General features: G+C 48.4%; 1 non-coding gene across 1 annotated transcript; it reads left to right on the forward strand.

Annotated features, from left to right (window-relative positions):
- The first annotated feature begins 971 nt into the window (after positions 1-971).
- Positions 972-1,043, forward strand: Trnaw-cca. The gene has a single exon. It is a non-coding gene; the product is annotated as a tRNA-Trp (tRNA).
- Positions 1,044-13,774: the final 12,731 nt, after the last annotated feature.

A 13,774-nucleotide genomic window follows, 5' to 3' on the forward strand; every position in this document is an offset into this window, starting at 1 on the left:
GTTCGATCACCAAAGTTAAGCAACATCGGGCCCGGTTAATATTTGGTTGGGTGACCGCCTGGGAACACCGGGTGCTGTTGGCTTCCCTTCATTTTTTCATTCTTATGTCGCTACCCCTGCCAGACCTACTCTCATAAAAAGGAAAAAAAAAAGAAAATCACGTCGGGGTCACAATGAAATTTTCGTTTACGAAAGCCATAGGCGAGTATGTCTATTTAATCAAATACCAAACGACTACAGAGAACGGACGAACAGAACCTGCTTGAAAAAGGCTACTAGTGCAATTTTCGCACTCTGACATTAAGGTGAAGGAGCCGACTCGCTTTTTCTCCAGATGTAACACTAACATCTAAGAAATAATGATTACGCAATATTTTCCTCGATTAGACGTCTTTAGCAAGGCTGAGTACAATATTTTTCCGTAAGTTATCTGAATAGAAAGATTGTGAAAGGGGGTATAGCTCAATCGTAGAGCATTCGACTGCAGGTCGAGAGGTCCTCGGTTCAATCCCGGGTGCGCCCTTCATTTTTCAGTATCACGAAAAAAAAAATGACGATTGCCGCTATGAGTTGCAAATAAACGTTTGAGATGCACTCCGCGCGCCATACCGAAGGCTTTGGAGCAACATTTCAATGGCGGGATCGCAGCCCAGGGTTTTTGCAGGTCATCGTCCTCCCGCCATGAGATCGAACTGTACGAAATCCACTTGTTTGGGGGAAGAATCTTGTACACTGAATTTTATAGAATATGGTGATAGGCAAAAGTTTTCATGTACTGCTGAACGGAGAGCTGGGATTTAACCCAGGACTTTCTGCATGCGAAGCAGACACTCTACCACTGAGTTACACCCCCGCCAGAGCAAGTACATCTGGGACGATTGTCTCGTGGATCCTACTGTCATTATTTCTTAGGTTTGAACGGTACAGTAAGTGTTGGAGGAACCTATTCATGACAAGACCTAAGCAGCGTCGACTCCGTGGCGCAACGGTAGCGCGTCTGACTCCAGATCAGAAGGTTTAGTGATCAAATCACGTCGGGGTCGCAATGAAATTATAGTTCCGCTTGAGCAGTGCAGTGAAGACCTGTTTACTGCTTCGCTCTGCTAGTGGTGTTTACTTGTTTGTGTTTGAAGTGTGTTGACGTCTATGTGTTAGTGTCTATTGCTTGTGATTGAGTTCTTTTCGTGATCGTTGGCGGTTAACCCCAGTGGGTTAATTGCAAAATGTCTCAAATGTTTCCCAGAAAAAATACTCAAATTTGAGTTCGACAAGTCGACCAGATCTGTCCAACCGAATTCCCTTTAAGTTCATGACTGGATTGTGGACGTTGCTGGTTTAACTTCTGACCAAGTATATACAGCTTATTACGACTTGTAACAATAATGTTTCGACGTAAAGCTTCTGAATCCTGTTGTCATGGAGCAGTTGCTGCTGCAGTTTGGAAGACGAATCGAGTTCCTTCACCGTGATGGTACTGTAAGTACAGTTACGATATGTAACGCTAACGTTGAATTTAAGAATGTCCGTGTCTTTAATCTTTCACCGGAAGTTGAAAACTGTTTTCTAAAGGATGTCCTGTCTAAATATGGTGAAGTCAGAGGTATTCGTAATGAAATGTGGTCCAGCCAGAACAGGCTTCAGTGTTATAGCGGAGTTAGATCAGTGGAGATGCAGGTTAAGATGAACATTCCGTCTCATATAATGATATGTGGGTATAAGGCTTAAATATCTTATTCTGGTCAGGTTTTAGCCTGCTACATCTGTAACGAAAGTGGTCATTTCAGGCAGGATCGTCCACGTTGCCTGTTTGTTTTGAAAAACAATGTGCAGCAACGAAGCAAACTCACGTTCAGTGATGTTGTAATGACAGAACAGATCGATCATGTTGTTTGCGGACCTAGCCCCGTAGATACCGCGGAAGCCAACGCTGCCGAACGCAGTGAATTCCCGCTGGTCCCTCCAGCAGTCCAACCTGTGCTCGCAAACCGTGACCGTGCACCGCAAACCAACACACGTCAACGGATAGATAATGATGAGTCTTCGGATGACGAATCCGGCTCTTTGCAGCTCCCATTGTCCGCTGAGAAACCTCTAGCGGTTGAAGAACCTCACCAACTAGAGGAAATGGAGTCCGAACCTTTGTCTCATAACGAGTCTAACAAACCGGCAGCAACTGATGTTGAACCAGTTTCGCCGTCTCGTGACACTATCGGTCCCAAATTATCGATTGTTGACTCTGTTATGCAATCTGACGTGCCCTACCGTATTAATAGTGGAACAGAATAAGTACCCATGACACACCACCCGAACAGTGACTATCCGGCAGCATCTCCTATTCAACAGGCGGCAGCTGGAACTAGCGAAGGATCGTCTGACGCCGCTTCTGGTGAATCCATTTCATTGCCACGGCAAGCGGATTTAAAAGCTCAAGTGACGCACAGTGATTCTCAGCGCCGTAGATTGAAACCACAGCCGAATCTCATCCCTGCCAGAACTCAATCGAAAACGAAGACTCTCAAACAGGAGATGCATGTACAAAAATCGAACGACAGAAACACCTCTGTCTCCCACTCCGATGGCAACTATGACAGGCATGGCGTTGAACAAAGCCGTCGGCCAATCGAATCTCATGAACCACTGGGTTCCACACTTTCCGCAGAAATGGTGTACGACACTGATGTTGACATTAAATGATTGTTTAACTTACAATTAGCTGCGGTACTCTGCCTCTCGCGCGCAGTGTCTAAATTTCATTTTCTGTTTTGTCATATTATGCCTATATGTCGTCTCCATCTATGTCACAAGCTTATACCATAACTTCATTAAACATTAATAGGATTCGTTCTGAAGTGAAAACCGCAGCGCTAAAACAGGTTTTGTATGAATCGGGTACAGACATCGCTCTCTTACAGGAGGTAACGATGTCCGACTTTTCCATACCTGGTTATGTTGTCATCACTAATTTTGATGCTGAAATGTGTGTCGGCACGGCTATCTTAGTACGGGACTGTATTCCTGTAACTGGCGTAGAAACCCTGGAATCTGGCCGGGGAATAGGAGTAACCACACTAGGTGTCACCATCATTAACTTGCATGCACCCTCTGGCCGTTCGCATGTTTCCGATAGATCCAGATTTTTTAAGGAGGAAATAATTTACCTACTTCGGAAAGACCCCCCCCAACTGATCATAGCGGGTGATTTTAAATGCGACTTACACCGCAAGTATCAGTCTCCGAATTTTAATTATTCCTATGAACTGCATCGTCTTGTTAAAGCACTGAAACTGAAAGATGCTTAGGAAATAAAGTATCCGATACATCTCGAACAGTGGTGAACCTTTCATCTCATCCCATCAGCAACACAGCTACAGAAGCACTAGCTAAAGGACTGAACTTTGCCGTCACACCTGAGCGGATTCCCAAGGAAGAAATTATCGAATCCGTGGAATCAGCACTCCGGCTTACACCTGCAATAGAAGCTGAGAAAATTAGACAGGAAACCGTTCGTGATCTACTACGTGCCAAGCCACAGAAACACAACCTTAACAGAGAGGAAAGATCAGCTATCAGGGAACTGAAGAACAACGACGAAATTGTGATATTAACAGCAGACAAAGGCAATGCTACTGTCATCTTTGACACCTTGCAGTACGAAGACAAGATGAAATAATTATTAAATGATCCCATCTACAAAGAACTAAGGGCGGACCCTACGGCGAAGATAATCGCGGCCTGCGTCTTTCGAATTAAGGGCGCGAGAATTGACGCTGACACGGGCAAGAGTCTTATTCCCAGAGTACCAGTCTCTCCTAGAATTTACGGTGTTCCAAAGATACATAAGGAAAGTTGTCCTTTGAGGCCAATAGTGAATGGGATCAATTCGCCTACTTACAATTTGGCGAAGTACCTAGCCTGCAAACTAAGACGTCTAGTTGGCAAGACGGACTCTTACGTGAAGAGCTCGACGCACTTTATAGAACGCCTAAAGGAAGAAGCAGTTTTACCTACGGACATCATGGTCAGCTTTGATGTGAAATCATTATTTACGGACGTGCCAGTAGATGAAACTATCCGCATCCTTCAGGAGCATGTCCCGCCAGACATATGCGACCAGGTTGAGTTGTGCCTGAATTCAACATACTTCAAACGGCAAGGAAAATACTTCGAGCAGACAGACGGCGTAGCAATGGGGTCTCTCCTATCTCCGCTGGCAGCCGACGTATTCATGGAAGCCTTCGAAGCAACGGCCCTAGGTTCAAAAAGTGGTTCAGATGGCTTTGAGCACTACGGGACGTAACATCTGAGGTCATCAGTCCCCTAAAACTTAGAACTACTTAAACCTAACTAACCTAAGGACATCACACACATCCATGCCCGAGGCAGGATTCGAACCTGCTACCGTAGCGGTCGCGTGGTTCCAGACTGAAGCGCCTAGAACCGCTCGGCCACTTCGGCCGGCCAACGGCCCTCGGTTCGGCTCCTTTACGCCCACGTTGCTGGTTAAGATACGTGGACGACACGTTCGCCATATGGACTCATGGTGAACGAATATTTGAACAATATGCACGGGAAGATACAGTTCACGCTCGAAATAGAAAAGAATGGTGCTATCCCATTTCTAGACGTCCAAGTGTACAGGAGAACGGAGGGCACAGAGTATATCGCAAGCCTACACATACAGACAGGTACCTGCACGCCCAATCCTACCACCACCCAGCGCAGAACAACTCTGTCATCCGTTCTTTGGCAATCCGTGCGCAGCTCCTAAGTGATGCTCAAAACATCACACCTGATCTTAAAAGGTTACGCACAAAGTTTCTAGCCAATGGCTACAGCCGTAAGACGATAAACACAGCCTTGCCGACGAACACAGCCTTGCCGACGAACACAGCCTTGCCGACGAACACAGCCTTGCCGACGAACACAGCCTTGCCGACGAACACAGCCTTGCCGACGAACACAGCCTTGCCGACGAACACAGCCTTGCCGACGAACACAGCCTTGCCGACGAACACAGCCTTGCCGACGAACACAGCCTTGCCGACGAACACAGCCTTGCCGACGAACACAGCCTTGCCGACGAACACAGCCTTGCCGACGAACACAGCCTTGCCGACGAACACAGCCTTGCCGACGAACACAGCCTTGCCGACGAACACAGCCTTGCCGACGAACACAGCCTTGCCGACGAACACAGCCTTGCCGACGAACACAGCCTTGCCGACGAACACAGCCTTGCCGACGAACACAGCCTTGCCGACGAACACAGCCTTGCCGACGAACACAGCCTTGCCGACGAACACAGCCTTGCCGACGAACACAGCCTTGCCGACGAACACAGCCTTGCCGACGAACACAGCCTTGCCGACGAACACAGCCTTGCCGACGAACACAGCCTTGCCGACGAACACAGCCTTGCCGACGAACACAGCCTTGCCGACGAACACAGCCTTGCCGACGAACACAGCCTTGCCGACGAACACAGCCTTGCCGACGAACACAGCCTTGCCGACGAACACAGCCTTGCCGACGAACACAGCCTTGCCGACGAACACAGCCTTGCCGACGAACACAGCCTTGCCGACGAACACAGCCTTGCCGACGAACACAGCCTTGCCGACGAACACAGCCTTGCCGACGAACACAGCCTTGCCGACGAACACAGCCTTGCCGACGAACACAGCCTTGCCGACGAACACAGCCTTGCCGACGAACACAGCCTTGCCGACGAACACAGCCTTGCCGACGAACACAGCCTTGCCGACGAACACAGCCTTGCCGACGAACACAGCCTTGCCGACGAACACAGCCTTGCCGACGAACACAGCCTTGCCGACGAACACAGCCTTGCCGACGAACACAGCCTTGCCGACGAACACAGCCTTGCCGACGAACACAGCCTTGCCGACGAACACAGCCTTGCCGACGAACACAGCCTTGCCGACGAACACAGCCTTGCCGACGAACACAGCCTTGCCGACGAACACAGCCTTGCCGACGAACACAGCCTTGCCGACGAACACAGCCTTGCCGACGAACACAGCCTTGCCGACGAACACAGCCTTGCCGACGAACACAGCCTTGCCGACGAACACAGCCTTGCCGACGAACACAGCCTTGCCGACGAACACAGCCTTGCCGACGAACACAGCCTTGCCGACGAACACAGCCTTGCCGACGAACACAGCCTTGCCGACGAACACAGCCTTGCCGACGAACACAGCCTTGCCGACGAACACAGCCTTGCCGACGAACACAGCCTTGCCGACGAACACAGCCTTGCCGACGAACACAGCCTTGCCGACGAACACAGCCTTGCCGACGAACACAGCCTTGCCGACGAACACAGCCTTGCCGACGAACACAGCCTTGCCGACGAACACAGCCTTGCCGACGAACACAGCCTTGCCGACGAACACAGCCTTGCCGACGAACACAGCCTTGCCGACGAACACAGCCTTGCCGACGAACACAGCCTTGCCGACGAACACAGCCTTGCCGACGAACACAGCCTTGCCGACGAACACAGCCTTGCCGACGAACACAGCCTTGCCGACGAACACAGCCTTGCCGACGAACACAGCCTTGCCGACGAACACAGCCTTGCCGACGAACACAGCCTTGCCGACGAACACAGCCTTGCCGACGAACACAGCCTTGCCGACGAACACAAGCAAGAAAGATAAGCAGGAAATAGACAAACTGCAGCCAACAGTGCGCTTACCTTATGTGAAAAATGTCACTGACCGAATAGGCAAACACCTTCGCCGTGTTGGGGTGCAGCCTGTTGTAAGTAGGCAGTTTAGGTTTTTTTATTGGTAACGCCACATAGCGCTCTATTTCAAAATCACTAACTGTGCTGTGTGCAGTCTGAGGCTGGTCGGCATTGTTGCAATAGTAGCAGTTGGCTGATAACAGCGCGTAGCGTTGCGCAGTTGGAGGTGAGCCGCCAGCAGTGGTGGATGTGGGAAAGTGAGATGGCGGATTTTTGATAGCGGATGATCTGGACGTGTGCCCATCAGAAACAGTACATTTGTAAGAATGGATGTCATGAACTGCTATATATATAATGACTTTTGAACACTATTAAGGCAAATACGTTGTTTGTTCTCTATCAACATCTTTCAGATGCTAACTATGCCTATCAGTAGTTAGTGCCTTCAGTAGTTTGAATCTTTTATTTAGCTGGCAGTAGTGGCGCTCGCTGTATTGCAGTAGTTCGAGTAACGAAGATTTTTGTGAGGTAAGTGATTTGTGAAAGGTATAGGTTAATGTTAGTCAGGGCCATTCTTTCGTAGGGATTATTGAAAGTCAGATTGCGTTGCGCTAAAAAATATTGTGTGTCAGTTTAGTGTTGATCAGGATAGGTAAAGAGCGAAATGTCTGAGTACGTTCAGTTTTGCTCAGTTGTTTGAAAATCAAATAATGTAAGGGATTTACCAGCACAGTAATTCACTAATTTTTCTAAGGGGACGTTTCACTGTCTTCTATAGTGGTTGTAGGATCCAGGACGTGCTAGGCTCCACTAAGGACAAGGTGGATGTGTAACACACTGCAGGCGTTTACAAGGTGGAATGCGAATGTGGAGAGGCCTACATCGGCGGGACTGGTAGTCCAATAGCAACGCGCATTCGGGAACACGAGTGTTATATTCGTCTAGGGCAACACAACAAATCCTCAGTGGCAGAACATCAGCAAGACTGCGGAAAAGAAATAAAATTCAGCGAAGCCTGTGTGTTGGTCAAGCAGCCAATTATGACGAAACGCAAAATCAGAGAGGCCATCGAAATACTTGGACACCCTAATAACAAACAGGGAGGATGGACTCAGGCTTGCCCCATCTTGGCTGACATCAATCAGAGCCCAACAGACCCCACTGTCAACACGAGGCACGAGCACTACCGGCGAGAAACTGCCGCCTCGCGGCCGACGTTCAGCAGTTGGTAAACAGCAGCCAACTTCTCATTCGACGGTGACCACCAATCATGGTACTTAACCCAAGAGCCATTAGACAACAGAGGTCACTTTCTCCCTCCACCGCAACAACCTATTAAAATTAAGGTCCCTCTCCTTCTTCCTTAAGTGACCAATGAAACTACCTACCTTTTTAAAATTATGACGTAATGGCAACACTAACAACAAAATATAAAGGACACTGAATAGCTAGAACGCACTATTGGACCCAGAAGGAGGCCGCTGCAATCGTGGCCGAAACGTTGGGTTTTCTCCAGCAGCAATAGTTATTTTTTAGTATATTATGACGCGGTACCATACCCAGAAAACTTTTATGTCGACTATCCGAAACTAGTCAGATACACTTATGTAGCCCACAATTCCTCCAGCAGAATCAATAGAATCTGTGTTTCAGAATTCCTGGAGACACATTTGTTAAATGTCGAAACCATCCCCCAGCGAGCTTTTCCGACCACAGCAGCATCACTGGCTGTACCAAGTTAGACCGTCAACCTACTCGCTGGTTTCGGAGCCAGTGGTGTATGAACGCTACTGTTTTAGTGGAGAAAGAAGTCGAGGATGCTCTCATTCGTGCATGAGAACTGTGTCTTCGCTCTCTTCCAAATTATCCCAATGTTTTGGACTGGTGCGCTTTCAGGGCGAAGCCGAAATTACGCAAAGTAATTATGTATTTTGGTATACAGCGATCTCAGAAAGTTAAACGAACAATGGTATTTTATTACAGAGTTCCACGAGTGTTATATGATCAGGTAGATGGTATTGTGAATCTTTTGCCGGAGATTAAGAAGGTTAAGGTGAAACTCATAAAAATGGACAAGAAATGGAAGGACTCAAACTCAAATAAAAAGAAAAATCAGTCTGTGAGGATGAATCTGTGTCATTGTATCACTTAATTAAACACAGAAAAAACCGACGCAGGACCTTCATGGATGAACTTAAACTGGTCGACTGTACTATTCTCACCACACACAACGATATCATTCGAGAACTATGTATCTATTACCGGGACATGTATGAATTGGGCGACTCGCATGAAGACCAGTATCATGAACTGTTAGGCACTCTGTTCTTCTCTTGTTAGTTTGGAAGCCAGATTTCTTGGTTTTTTACTAACCAGGTAGTCTTCGACATTGTCCGCAGTTCTCCCACAAAAAAAAAAAAAAAAAAAAAAAAAAGAATCACCTGGTCCCGACGGTCTTCCTATCGAGTTTAATAAACGATACTGGGATTTTATACGAGAAACGATGACTGAAATTGTGAACGAAGTGTTGCAGGGACAGTGTATCCCCGCAGCATTCAAGGAATGTAAAATTGTTCTGATCCCGAAAAACAGAGGCTGTCAGAATATCAACAACCTTCGGCCAATCTCTCCTCAACTCCGACTACAAAATTATTGCACGAGCAGTGAAAAAGCGTCTCATACCGCTCACGGACAAATTAATCTGCCAACATCAAACTTGTGCCTATAGACGGGCAATACTCCCAACTGCAGCCCAATACAGATACGTTGTTGCCTTAACATCTGCCAGTACTATTGACTGTGGTTTTTTTTTCTAGATTTTTATAAAGCTTTCGACCAGGTCGACCACACGTACCTTCTCGAAACGATGCCAAGTTTAGGATTCATGGCGAACTCTCTTGCTGTCATCAGAAACGTTGCCATGGGCGTGTCTGCTAAAGCATCTGTCAACGGCCAACTCAGTGAGCAGATACGCATTTCCAGGGAAGTGCCTCAAGGTAGTCTCTTGTCGATGTTACTTTTCGTCATCTATCTGGAACCTTTGTTGCGACAGCTGCAAGCTGAATTGGCGGGTATTACCGTCTCGGGGACGAAAACTGTAGTTGGTGCCTATGCGGATGACGTCGGGATAGTAGTCCGGAACAGAGAGGATGTGACCCGTCTCGAGGCGGCACTGACTAAATATTGTTCTACGCCAGGTGCGAGAACGAATGAATCTAAAAGCAAACTTTTAAGTTTAAAGGGCCTACAAGACATTAAACTCGGATGGGCTCAGCAAGCTGCGGAACACAAGGCTCTTGGCACTGTGCTGACTGACCTTCCTTCACAGATGACAAAAAATTGGCGAGAGGTAACTCTCAAAATTCAGAGAGCGCTGCTTGGACGTAACCTTCGAAGTTTGGATCAGTACCAGAGGATCAAATATATAAATACGTACATCTTGTCCAAAGCATATTACATCTCGCAGGTCTTTACTATCCTGAAGCTCATAGCGAAGTCAATACATCCTTTCTATGGAAAGGTGAACTATTCAGAGTCGATGCTAAGACTGCACCGTTAGACCCAACAAACGGGGGACTAGGACTGATCTAATTGAAAACTTATGTTTTGAACGGTTATGTCGTTGCTTTATTTTTGATGTCAAACATATCCGTGAGTATTACATTGAGATGAGTTACCTGGGCCATAAACTCAGACAATAGAAGCATTTAACTACAAAGGATATTTTAACATACGTCACAAAACGAGAAGGACGGAACAAAATTGAATTAAAGTACAGTGGAGTTAAGTGGAAGAATATAAACTGCAGTGTCCATTCTTCCGAGATTAAATCAGCGCTCTACAAGACAGTCAACAACCTAGTTTTTTTGATGTCGAGGCATAGTTGGAGGAAACGGCTAAGATTATCTTTGATGACATTGTGGGGATAAATTTATCTATCGTGGCTAGTGTCGTTTACGTGAAATTAACGTCCTATGAAATATGCGACAGAGTTGTGGACTCCATGTTTGAACTTCAGAACACCGCCACTAGACATGGTAACGTCAGCGACGTAACCATTACACATGCTGTACTGGGCATCCGAACGGCACGTATTTTTGAACTTCCGTTTGAAATTTCAGCCGCGCAAATAAACTCTGTATTAACACGTTACTGGAGGGTTATTAATAATTTTGCGGAGCGGTGGTCCAAAGCACACGAATTCTCGGTGCTTAACGGGGTCAGGCAGGTCAAGATCGACCTACAGAAGCACATAACCTCATATATTTACGTAGGTGGACACCGTGGAATTGTCATATATGATGGGCAGCCAAGAGCGTGTTCCGGCAGTGTGCCGCCCGTCCACGTGCGATCTGAATGTATTGAACGACGCGTGGCGCAGACACCTGTCGGTGAGGTTGCCAGCCCCCCTGTGACGACGGCATTGCCATTGACATACGCTTCCGCGACGTCGGGACTCGCACCTGCGATCCCGCCAGTTGATGCCCCACGTATGAACGATGTTTCGACTGATAAGGTCATGGAACAGAGTGCTGACGCGGAGCCAGCGCTGTCACACGCGGAGATGGAGCTAAGAACGGATGATTCCAAAGCGGTTCATGCCACTGGTACCGAGGATGACATAGATGCTGTGTCCAAAACGGATCAATCACCGAGCAAACAGTCCACCTCGGATGTAGATGCCACTGCGAACCCCAAAGGGAAGTCCTCAAAAAAAAGAAGCGAAGACTTGCACATCAAGGAGCTAATCAGCTCGTCCCCACAGCTCCGCGACAAAGCGAAAAGAATTGGAAGCCAAATGAGTCAGGATACCTCTGAACCCCCTAAATTTGGTCTACCCGAGTCAGGTTGGATGGACATTGACCCTACAGTGTTTTCCTCTGCGAATCCACAACGGGAGGAGGATGTTGACACGTTGAGCTGATATGTCTTCCCGGATACCCTTGTTCAAGGAAACGCAGGAGCACTTTTGTCAGAGGCTACTCTCACTGTGAATTGGGCACAGGTTTTTGTTTTTTGTTGTTGTGGTTTTAGGGCGCACAACTTCAATGGTCATTAGCGCCCTGACTACGTTAAGAATGCACCGCGAGGCACAAGTTTAAAAACAACAACTAAAAGGGAAAACACGATAAAAGACAGACTGACAGGCATAGGATTAAAAAACAGCATCATCAAATGTCCTTAGAGAGGTTTGTCAAATTGATAAAACGAAGAAAACGAGCAGCTGCTCGTGGGTCATCCGCTAAAACGGCATCTAAAGTACATGGCAGGTTAAGATCTAGACGCAGTGTGTTAAAATCCGGACAGGACATTAAAATGTGGCGGACCGTCAGCAATTGCCCACATGGGCAGAACGGCGCCGGCGCAGCCGTCAGCAGATGGCGATGGCTGAACCGGCAGTGTCCAATGCGTAACCGGGCCAAAACGACCTCCTCCCGCCGAGAAGGGCGGGAGGAGGACGTCCAAGCCGCGGGAAGAGGTTTCAAGGCCCGAAGCTTGTTGTCTGTAAGTGCAGCCCAATCGGCATGCCACAGCGATAAAATGCGCCGACAAATGACCCTGCTACAGTCTGATGAAGGGACACAACAAGAAGCTGTCCGAGGCTGGAGGACCGGAGCCTTGCCCGCGGCATCTGCAGCTTCGTTCCCAGGGATACCGACATGGCCAGGGACCCACATAAAGCTAACCGGAGAACCGACGTCCACCAGCTGCTGAAGAGAGCGTTGGATCCGGTGCACGAAAGGGTGAACCGGATACGGATCACTGAGGCTCTGGATGGCGCTCAGGGAATCTGAGCAGATGACATAAGCAGAATGTCGGTGGCGGCAGATGTAAAGAACAGCCTGGTAGAGGGCAAAGAGCTCAGCTGTGAAGACCGAACAATGGCCATGGAGCCGGTATTTGAAACTTTGTGCCCCGACAATAAATGAACACCCGACCCCGTCATTGGTCTTTGAGCCATCTGTATAAATGAAGGTCATATTAATGAACTTCGAACGAAGTTCGACAAAACGGGAGTGGTATACCGAACCGGGAGCGAGCTGAGGTCAAGGTGAACGCGAACCTGAGCCTGGAGCCAAGGTGGCGTGTGGCTCTCGCTCACTCTAAAGGTTGCAGGGAGTGAAAATTCAAGGTGTTGAAGGAGGCGACGGAAGCGAACTCCAGGGGGTAGCAGGCCAGAGACATACAACCCGTATTGACGGTCGAGAGAGTCGTCAAAAAAAGGAACGATAAAACGGGTGGTTCGGGCACTGACAGTAGCCGACAGGCATACCGACAAAGCAGTATATCACTTCGGTAGGTGAGTGGCAATTCACCGGCTTCAGCATGAAGACTCTCTACGGGACTAGTATAAAACGCTCCGATCGCAAGACGCAAACCCCGATGTTGTATGGAGTTGAGGCGACGTAAGATGGACGGCCGTGCAGAGCTCCCATAATCCAGCTTGGAGCGGACGATCGACCGATATAGGCGAAGTAGGACGGTTCGATCCGCTCCCCACGACATACCACTGAGAACACGGAGGACACGGAGGACATTTAGAGAACGGGTACAACGGGCAGCCAAATATGACACGTGTGGAGACCAGCTAAGTCTCCTGTCAAATGTAAGGCCTAAAAATTTGGTTGTCTCCACGATTGGGAGAGCAACGGGACCGAGTCGTACGGACGGTGGGAGAAACTCTTTGTAGCGCCAGAATTTAATACGGACCGTCTTCTCGGCAGAAAAACGGAAGCCATTGGCGACACTCCAGGAGTAAAGACGGTCAAGAGAACGCTGAAGACAGCGCTCCAGGAAACATGTACGCTGCGCGCTGAAATAGATGGTAAAATCGTCCACGAAAAGGGAGTCTGATACATCAGCTGGGAGGCAATCCATTATTGGATTGATCGCTATGGCGAAGAGAGCGACGCTCAAAACTGAGCCTTGCGGCACCCCCATTCTCCTGGCGAAAGGTGTCTGACAGGACAGAACCCACACGTACCCTGAACTGTCGATCCATTAAAAAGGAACGAATAAAAAGAGGGAGGCGACCGCGAAGGCCCCATGTATGCATGG

The sequence above is a fragment of the Schistocerca americana genome, chromosome 3 (assembly GCF_021461395.2).
Source record: "Schistocerca americana isolate TAMUIC-IGC-003095 chromosome 3, iqSchAmer2.1, whole genome shotgun sequence".
Taxonomy (NCBI): domain Eukaryota; kingdom Metazoa; phylum Arthropoda; class Insecta; order Orthoptera; family Acrididae; genus Schistocerca; species Schistocerca americana.